Consider the following 7,725-nt stretch of genomic DNA (forward strand, 5'->3'; position numbering starts at 1 on the left):
TGCTGGTCCTTGTACACACACAGTTCTACACCACTCTGGAGATCTTCTGGCTTTATTCTCAATTACTTGGCCATTCATCAAAATGGGTGAAGGGCTTAGGTGAGTTTAGTTTAGTTTAATTTAGTCCTCTGGTTCTTGATTCTGCCGATCCTATTACTATTCAATATACCACCACTTCTCCTCTGAGAAATCACACCTTGACGAAGTTCTGCTTCTCTCTGTGTCTCTTTCATCAAGCCTGCCCTCTATGGTTTCTACTTCCCTTCTTGTTTTCGATGAGGTGTCGACCAAATCTCACTTCATGACAACTTGTTTCCACCAGTCTAGGATCAGAGGCCACAGCCGCAGAATAAAAGGACGTACCTTTAGAAAGGAGATTGGGAGGAATTTCTTTGGTCAGAGGGTGGTGAATCTGTGGAATTCATTGTCACAGACGGCTGTGGAGGTCATCAATGGATATTTCTAAGGCGGAGAAAGACAGAATCTTGATGGTATGGGTGTCAATGGTTATGGGGAGAAGGCTGAAGTATGGGGTTGAGAGAGTTATAGAGCACAGAAGCTGGCCCTTTGGCCCAATCCACCCATGGCATCAACCCAGAGCAGCACTGTGGCACAGCAGAGTTGCTGTCTTACAGCGCCAGAGATCTACGTTCGATCCTGGCTATGGGTGCTGTCTGTATGGCATTTGTATGTTCTCCCCATGACCCCTTGGGTTTTCCCTGTGAGCTCCGGTTTCCTCCCACATTCCAAGACATACATGTTTGTAGGTTAATTGGCTTCAGTAAATATTATAAGTTGTCCCTAGTGTGTAGGATAGTGCTAGTGTACGGGGATCGCTGGTAGGCGTGGACTCGATAGGTCGAAGAGCCTGTTTTTGCGCCGTGCTCTTAACTAAAATTAAACTAAGATGGATATCTAAGCTAATCCCGTTTGCCTACATTTGGCCCATATCCTTCTAAATCATTCCTTTCTATGTACCTGGCCAAACGATTTTAAAGCATTGTAGTATAAGAAAATAACTGCAGATGCTGGTACAAATCGATTTATTCACAAAATGCTGGAGTAACTCAGCAGGTCAGGCAGCATCTCGGGAGAGAAGGAATGGGTGACGTTTCGGGTCGAGACCCTTCTTCAGACTGATTGTGCCCGCCTCATCAACAAGGCATGTGTGTATCGCCCATCCCAAGCTGGTCTTCACAAAGCAGCCATCTGCTGCCTTCTTGAACCATCACTGTCCTTCAGGTGAAGGGGCTCCCATAGGATTGGGAATCTCAGGATTTAGATTGACTATCAAAGAAGGAATGATGATAAACAAACTGTTGAAGTACCTTTGGCATGTTGCAAAAGCATGTTTTGCAGAGGATTGTTTAGCAATGGCATATATATGCTGTTTAATGTCGCCCTTTCGTTTATACACAGGGTGACATCGAGTGATATCGTTTGAATATTTATATAATGTGTAGTATAAGAAAATAACTGCAGATGCTGGTACAAATCGAGGGTATTTATTCACAAAATGCTGGAGTAACTCAGCAGGTCAGGCAGCATCTCGGGAGAGAAGAAATGGGTGACGTTTCGGTCGAGACCCTTCTTCAGTCTGATGTCAGGGGGGCGGGACAAAGGAAGGATATAGGTGGAGACAGGAAGATAGAGGTAGATCTGGGAGGGAGGAGGGGAAGAGAGGGACAGAGGGACTATCTAAAGTTGGAGAAGTCGATGTTCATACCACTGGGCTGCAAGCTGCCCAGGCGAAATATGAGGTGCTGTTCCTCCAATTTCCGGTGGGCCTCACTATGGCACTGGAGGAGGCCCAAGACAGCAAGGTCATATTGGGAATGGGAGGGGGAATATTTAATTTAGTTTAGTTTAGTTTGGTTTCCTTTATTGTCACGTGTACCTTGAAAAGCTTTTTCTATTCATGCTATCCAGTCAGTGGAAAGACTATACATGATTACAATCTAGCCGTCCACAATGTACAGATACAGGATAAAGGGAATAATGTGCAGTGCAAGATAAAGTACAGTAAAGTCGAATTAAAGATAGTCCAAGGGTCTCCAGTGAGGGAGATGGGAGGTCAGGACCGCTCTCTTGTTGGTGATAACAGCTGGGAATAAACTGTCCCTGAACCTGGAGGTGTGCATTTACACACTTCTGTACCTCTTGCCTGATGGGAGAGGGGAGAAGAGGGAGTGACCGGGGTGAGACTGGTCCTTGATTATGCTGGTGGCCTTGCCGAGGCAGCGTGAGGTGCAGATGGAGTCGATGGAAGGGAGGTTGATTGGCGTGATGGTCTGGGCTGCTTCCACAGCTCTGTTGTCACAGTGGGCCACGAGTGTTTGGAGAGGTCGGGATGGGTGGTCTGCTCTCTGTGGATGGCGCCGCGTTTCCGGTTCGCACTGTTCCAGACAAGCGGGGAACATTGCATCACGTTGCTGGTTTGTGCCGTGTTGATGGGAGGGAAGGGTTTGGGCAGTCAGGACATGAGTCAGTTACCACAGGACATTTGTTGTTTGCGTTCTCACTGCTAAATAACAAACTTGTGGGCTCCCACTCCACAAATGCGTAGAAACAAATCTGAGCAGCCTCTCCAGTCCAGTGTTCATGCAGAAGCAAACGTTTAGCACTGTAGTCATTAAATCAACATCCTCCCGACCCTGCCAGACTTTAGTCTTTAGACTTTACTATAGACTTTAGAGAGACAGCGTGGACACAGGCCCTTGGGCTCGCCGACTCCGCGCTGACCAGTGATCACCCTGTACACGAGGACTATCCTACACACGAGGGACAATTTACAACTTTACTAAAGCCTATTAACCTACAAACTTGTACATTTTTGGAGTGCGGGAGGAAACCGGAGCACCCGGTCATAGGGAGAAAGTATAAACTCCATACAGACAGCACCCGCGGTCTGGATCAAACCCGGCTCTCTGGTGCTGTAAGGGAGCAACTCCACCCCTGTGCCACCGTGCTGCAAGGATAATGCCTGTGCAAATCAAATTCATCAGAATGAGCCATCAGTTTTTCGTTCTGTGTCCTGAATTATCATGCAAACTCAAAATCTCTGCCACTCTATTTGCTCACTGGCAATGTTTCAGCCACATAAGGAAATATTAATCCACGGCGTGCCAAGAAAGCACATCAACGCCTCTACTTCCTAATGAGACTGAAGACATTTGGCATGTCCCCAATGGTTCTTGCAAACTTCTATAGATGCACTATAGACAGCCTACTGTCAGGTTGCATCACAGTTTGGTTTGGGAACCGCTCTGCCCAAGTCCACAAGGAATTGCAGAGAGTTGTGGATGTAGTCCAGTCCATCACACAGGCCAGACTCTCCACCTAGATGCTTCCTTACAGCACAAGAAACCCGGGTTGGCTCCTGACTACGGATGCTGTCTCTATGGAGTTTCTACGTTCTCCCAGTCTCCACGTAGGTTTTCTCCAGGTGCTCCGATTTTCTCCCACACCCCAAGGACGTACACATTTGTAGTTAAATTGGCTTCTGTAAATTGTAAATTGTCCCTAGTGTGTAGGGTAGTGCTAGTGTACGAGGCGATCACTGGTCGGCGTGGACTTGGTGGGCCGAAGGGCTTGTTTCCACACTGTAATTCTAAAGTCTAAAAGTGTGAACTCTGAAGTCTATATTTCACGCTACCTTGGGAAAGTAACCAACACAAACAAGATGGTCTGAGGAAGGGTCCCGTCCTGAAACGTCACCTGGACATGTTTTAGAGATGCTGCCTGACCCACTGAGTTACTCCAAGCCTCCAAGTGTGGAAATGGGAAGGGAATTGAAGTGTTTGGCAACCAGGAGACCAGGTAGGTCCAGGCGGACTGAACGAAGGTGTTCAGTGAAACGATCACCCAGTCTACATTTGGTCTGAAGAAGGGTCTTGACCCAAAGTATCACTTATTCCTTTTCTCCAGAGATGCTGCCTGGCCCGCTGAGTTACTCCAGCTTTTTGTGTCTATCTTCGGTTTAAACCAGCAACTGCAGTTCTTTCCTAGAAAGAATGATGGGTTGTACTCTATAATGGTGGCTGACTTCTCTCCATCAATGTCTCTTCGCAAGTCAGGCAGATAACACACAGATTGCCTGGAAGTGTCCCATCTTGATATTGCTCAAGGAGATCAATGCTATCAAGTGTCAAGTCCACTGGATCTATGCACCCCACTCTGAACTCAATTGCCACCCTGTCTCCTGCCAGTGCACCATGGTTAGGTAGGACTTGCTTACAGGATACACTGCAATAAATCACCAAGTTTATCTTGACAGCATCTCCCAGCCTCTTGACTAGCACTGCAAAAACAGACGCAAACAACATCATCAGGGAGACACTCAGCATGTTATTTTTTCCAAGCTACACACTTTAATCTCAATTATCACTGACACAAACCCTTTAAAGTTCCAACCCGGAAACATTGGAACCACAAATGGCTCCAATGCTACAACAAGCAGCCATATTAATATGCAAAATCATGGCAGGAGAGAGGGTGGCAGTTGAGTTCAGTGCAGGCGGCACAGTGGCACAACTGGCAGAGCTGCCGCCTCACAGTGCCAGAGAACCGGGTTTGATCCGAACCTCGGGTGCTGTCTGTGTGGAGTTTGCAGAGGCCAAATCACCTACAAACCCACAAGTCTTTAGAATGTGGGAGGAAACCCGAGTACCCATAGACAAAACCCATGCAGTCACAGGGAGAACGTACAAACTCCGAACAGACAGCATCCTGAGGTCAGGATGGAACCTGGGTCTCTGGCAACTCTACCGCTACGCCACTGTACTGCCCATAGTGGAGGGAATAGACAGATGATGTTTTGGGTTGGGAGCCTTCTGCCATTCCCTCCCCAAGTGCTACTTGACCCGTTCCATTCCTCTAGCACTATGTTTTTTGCTCACGATTGCAGCATCGGGAGCCCACAGTTTAAGTCCAATTCTGTTTGCATCTGATATCTGGTTTAAGTCAAGTGGGATTTGCCAGTGCCTTTGGTAGTCTGTGAGAATTCCCCACTTTCCATCTATTTGTCCATCACTTACCAGCCTCTCCTGCTAGATATCTGATGAAGACAGAATTGGACATAAACTGTGATGCCCCTGTGGGTGAAGGGCTGGAACAAATGGTTGCATCAGGACTTGGTTCGGTAAAACACTCAAGAACAAAGGAGACTGCATAAAGTGGTGGACATTGCCCGGTCCATCACAGATAGTGACCTCCGCACATTTGAAGGGCTCTACAGGGAATGCTGCCTCAAAAAGGCAGCTAATGTCATAGAAACATAGACATGGAAACATAGAAAATAGGTGCAGGAGTAGGGCATTCGGCCCTTCGAGCCAGCACAGCCATTCACTATGATCATGGCTGATCATCCGAAATCAGTACCTCGTTCCTGCTTTCTCCCCATATCCCTTGATTCCGTCAGCCCTAAGACCTATATCCAAGTCAAGGACCTACACAACCCTGGCCACACCCTCATCTCGCTGCTACCATTAGAAACAAGGTCCAGGAGCCTGAGAACCATAACCTCCAGGTTCAAGAGCAGCTGCTTCCCAACAACCATCAAGCTCATGAAGGTACTGAAGAAGGGTCCTGACCCGAAACAACACCTATCCATGTTCTCCAGAGATGCTGTCTGACCTTTTGAGTTACTCCAGCACTTTTGTGTCTTTTTTTGTAAACTAGCATCTGCAGCTCCTTGTATCTAGCCAACCATCGAATGGATTTACTGGAGTCGCTGCCTCAAAAAGGCAGCCAGCATCGTCAGAGACCCACACCACCCTGGCCACGCTCTCATTTCACCCCTGCCATCGGGAAGAAGGTACAGGAGCCTGATAACTGTAACGTCCAGGTTCAGGAACAGCTTCTTCCCTACAGCCATCAGACTATTAAACACTACAACCTCCAATAAGCTCTGAACTACATAGACTATAGTTGGTAGTATTGCACTAGTATTGTTATGCGTATGTGTGTGTGTGTGTGTGTGTGTGTGTGTGTGTGTGTGTGTGTGTCTGTGTGTGTGTGTGTGTGTGTGTGTGTGTGTGTCTGTGTGTGTGTGTGTGTGTGTGTGTGTGTGTGTGTGTGTGTGTGTATTTTCACACACTGAACTTTGTTTTCTTGTTTATCATATTGTTTTCAGAGTACTATGTTTACATATTCTGTGGTGCTGCTGCAAGTAAGAATTTCATTGTTCTATCTGGGACATAGGACAGTGAAACACTCTTGACTCTTGAACACCACTCATCCCTAACAGCAACGCATTCTCAGCCCCAAACTACCATGGACTGCATACAGGTCACACTACACACCCTGACTTGTACTTTTATGCTCCGATTACCAAGTATAGCTGATAATTTATTGCATTGTTAATTATTATATATTCATTTGTTATGTTGTTGTCTTGATGTGCAGTAAACCTACCGCCAGTATGAATCTCAATTTGCAAAAAACACACAAAGTGCTGGAGGAACTCAACTGGAGGAACTACTGAGTTCCTGCGGCACTTTCTGTTTGCTGTCAGATTCCCACCTCCACGTTTCCTTGTCATAGAGGCGTGCAGCGTGGAAACAGGCCCTTCGGCCCACCGTGACAAAGCTGACCAACATGTCCCATCTACACTCCAGCACTTTGAGACCACCTTGGGCTCGTATCGTGTCAGGTTCTGAAACTGTGACATTGAGAGGCTTCAGGGAACGAGAATGGTGTCAAGTTAGGAAAAGGGGACGTACAACGAGATCTGGGTGTCCTAGTGCATCAGTCACTGAAAGGAAGCATGCAGGTACAGCAGGCAGTGAAGAAAGCCAATGGAATGTTGGCCTTCATAACAAGAGGAGTTGAGTATAGGAGCAAAGAGGTCCTTCTGCAGTTGTACAGGGCCCTAGTGAGACCGCACCTGGAGTTCTGTGTGCAGTTTTGGTCTCCAAATTTGAGGAAGGATATTCTGGCCATTGAGGGCGTGCAGCGTAGGTTTACTAGGTTAATTCCCAGAATGGCGGGACTGTCGTATGTTGAAAGACTGGATCGACTAGGCTTGTATAAACTGGAATTTAGAAGGATGAGAGGAGATCTTATCGAAACATATAAGATTGTTAAGGGGTTGGACACGTTAGAGGCAGGAAACATGTTCCCAATGTTGGGGGAGTCCACAACAAGGGGCCACAGTTTAAGAATAAGGGGTAGGCCATTTAGAACTGAGATGAGGAAAATACTTTTTCAGTCAGAGAGTTGTGAATCTGTGGAATTCTCTGCCTCAGAAGGCAGTGGAGGCCAATTCTCTGAATGCATTCAAGAGAGAGCTAGATAGAGCTCTTAAGGATAGCGGAGTCAGGGGGTATGGGGAGAAGGCAGGAACGGGGTACTGATTGAGAATGATCAGCCATGATCACATTGAATGGCGGTGCTGGCTCGAAGGGCCGAATGGCCTCCTCCTGCACCTATTGTCTATTGTCTGTTGTCTATTGTCTAATAGCAATGATCGCCCTGGCAGCTGTACCCTGCTGGCAGGCAGCGCAGTGAGCACGAAGAGAAATGTTTGAAACTTTAAATACTTCCCCTCCAGACCGACTAATTTTAGTCGGGTTATCCAATTTGTTTCCGCGCGGGAGGTGGACTTGTGATGCAGTGTAGACATTCCTTTGCACAGCCAGATGAAGGTATTATGCAAACATCAGGCGTAAACAGGAACTATCTGGCCCGCCTGACCTACAGAGAACCGCTGCGAGCAGCAAGAAA

Source organism: Rhinoraja longicauda, chromosome 22 (assembly GCF_053455715.1).
Source record: "Rhinoraja longicauda isolate Sanriku21f chromosome 22, sRhiLon1.1, whole genome shotgun sequence".
Lineage (NCBI taxonomy): Eukaryota > Metazoa > Chordata > Chondrichthyes > Rajiformes > Arhynchobatidae > Rhinoraja > Rhinoraja longicauda.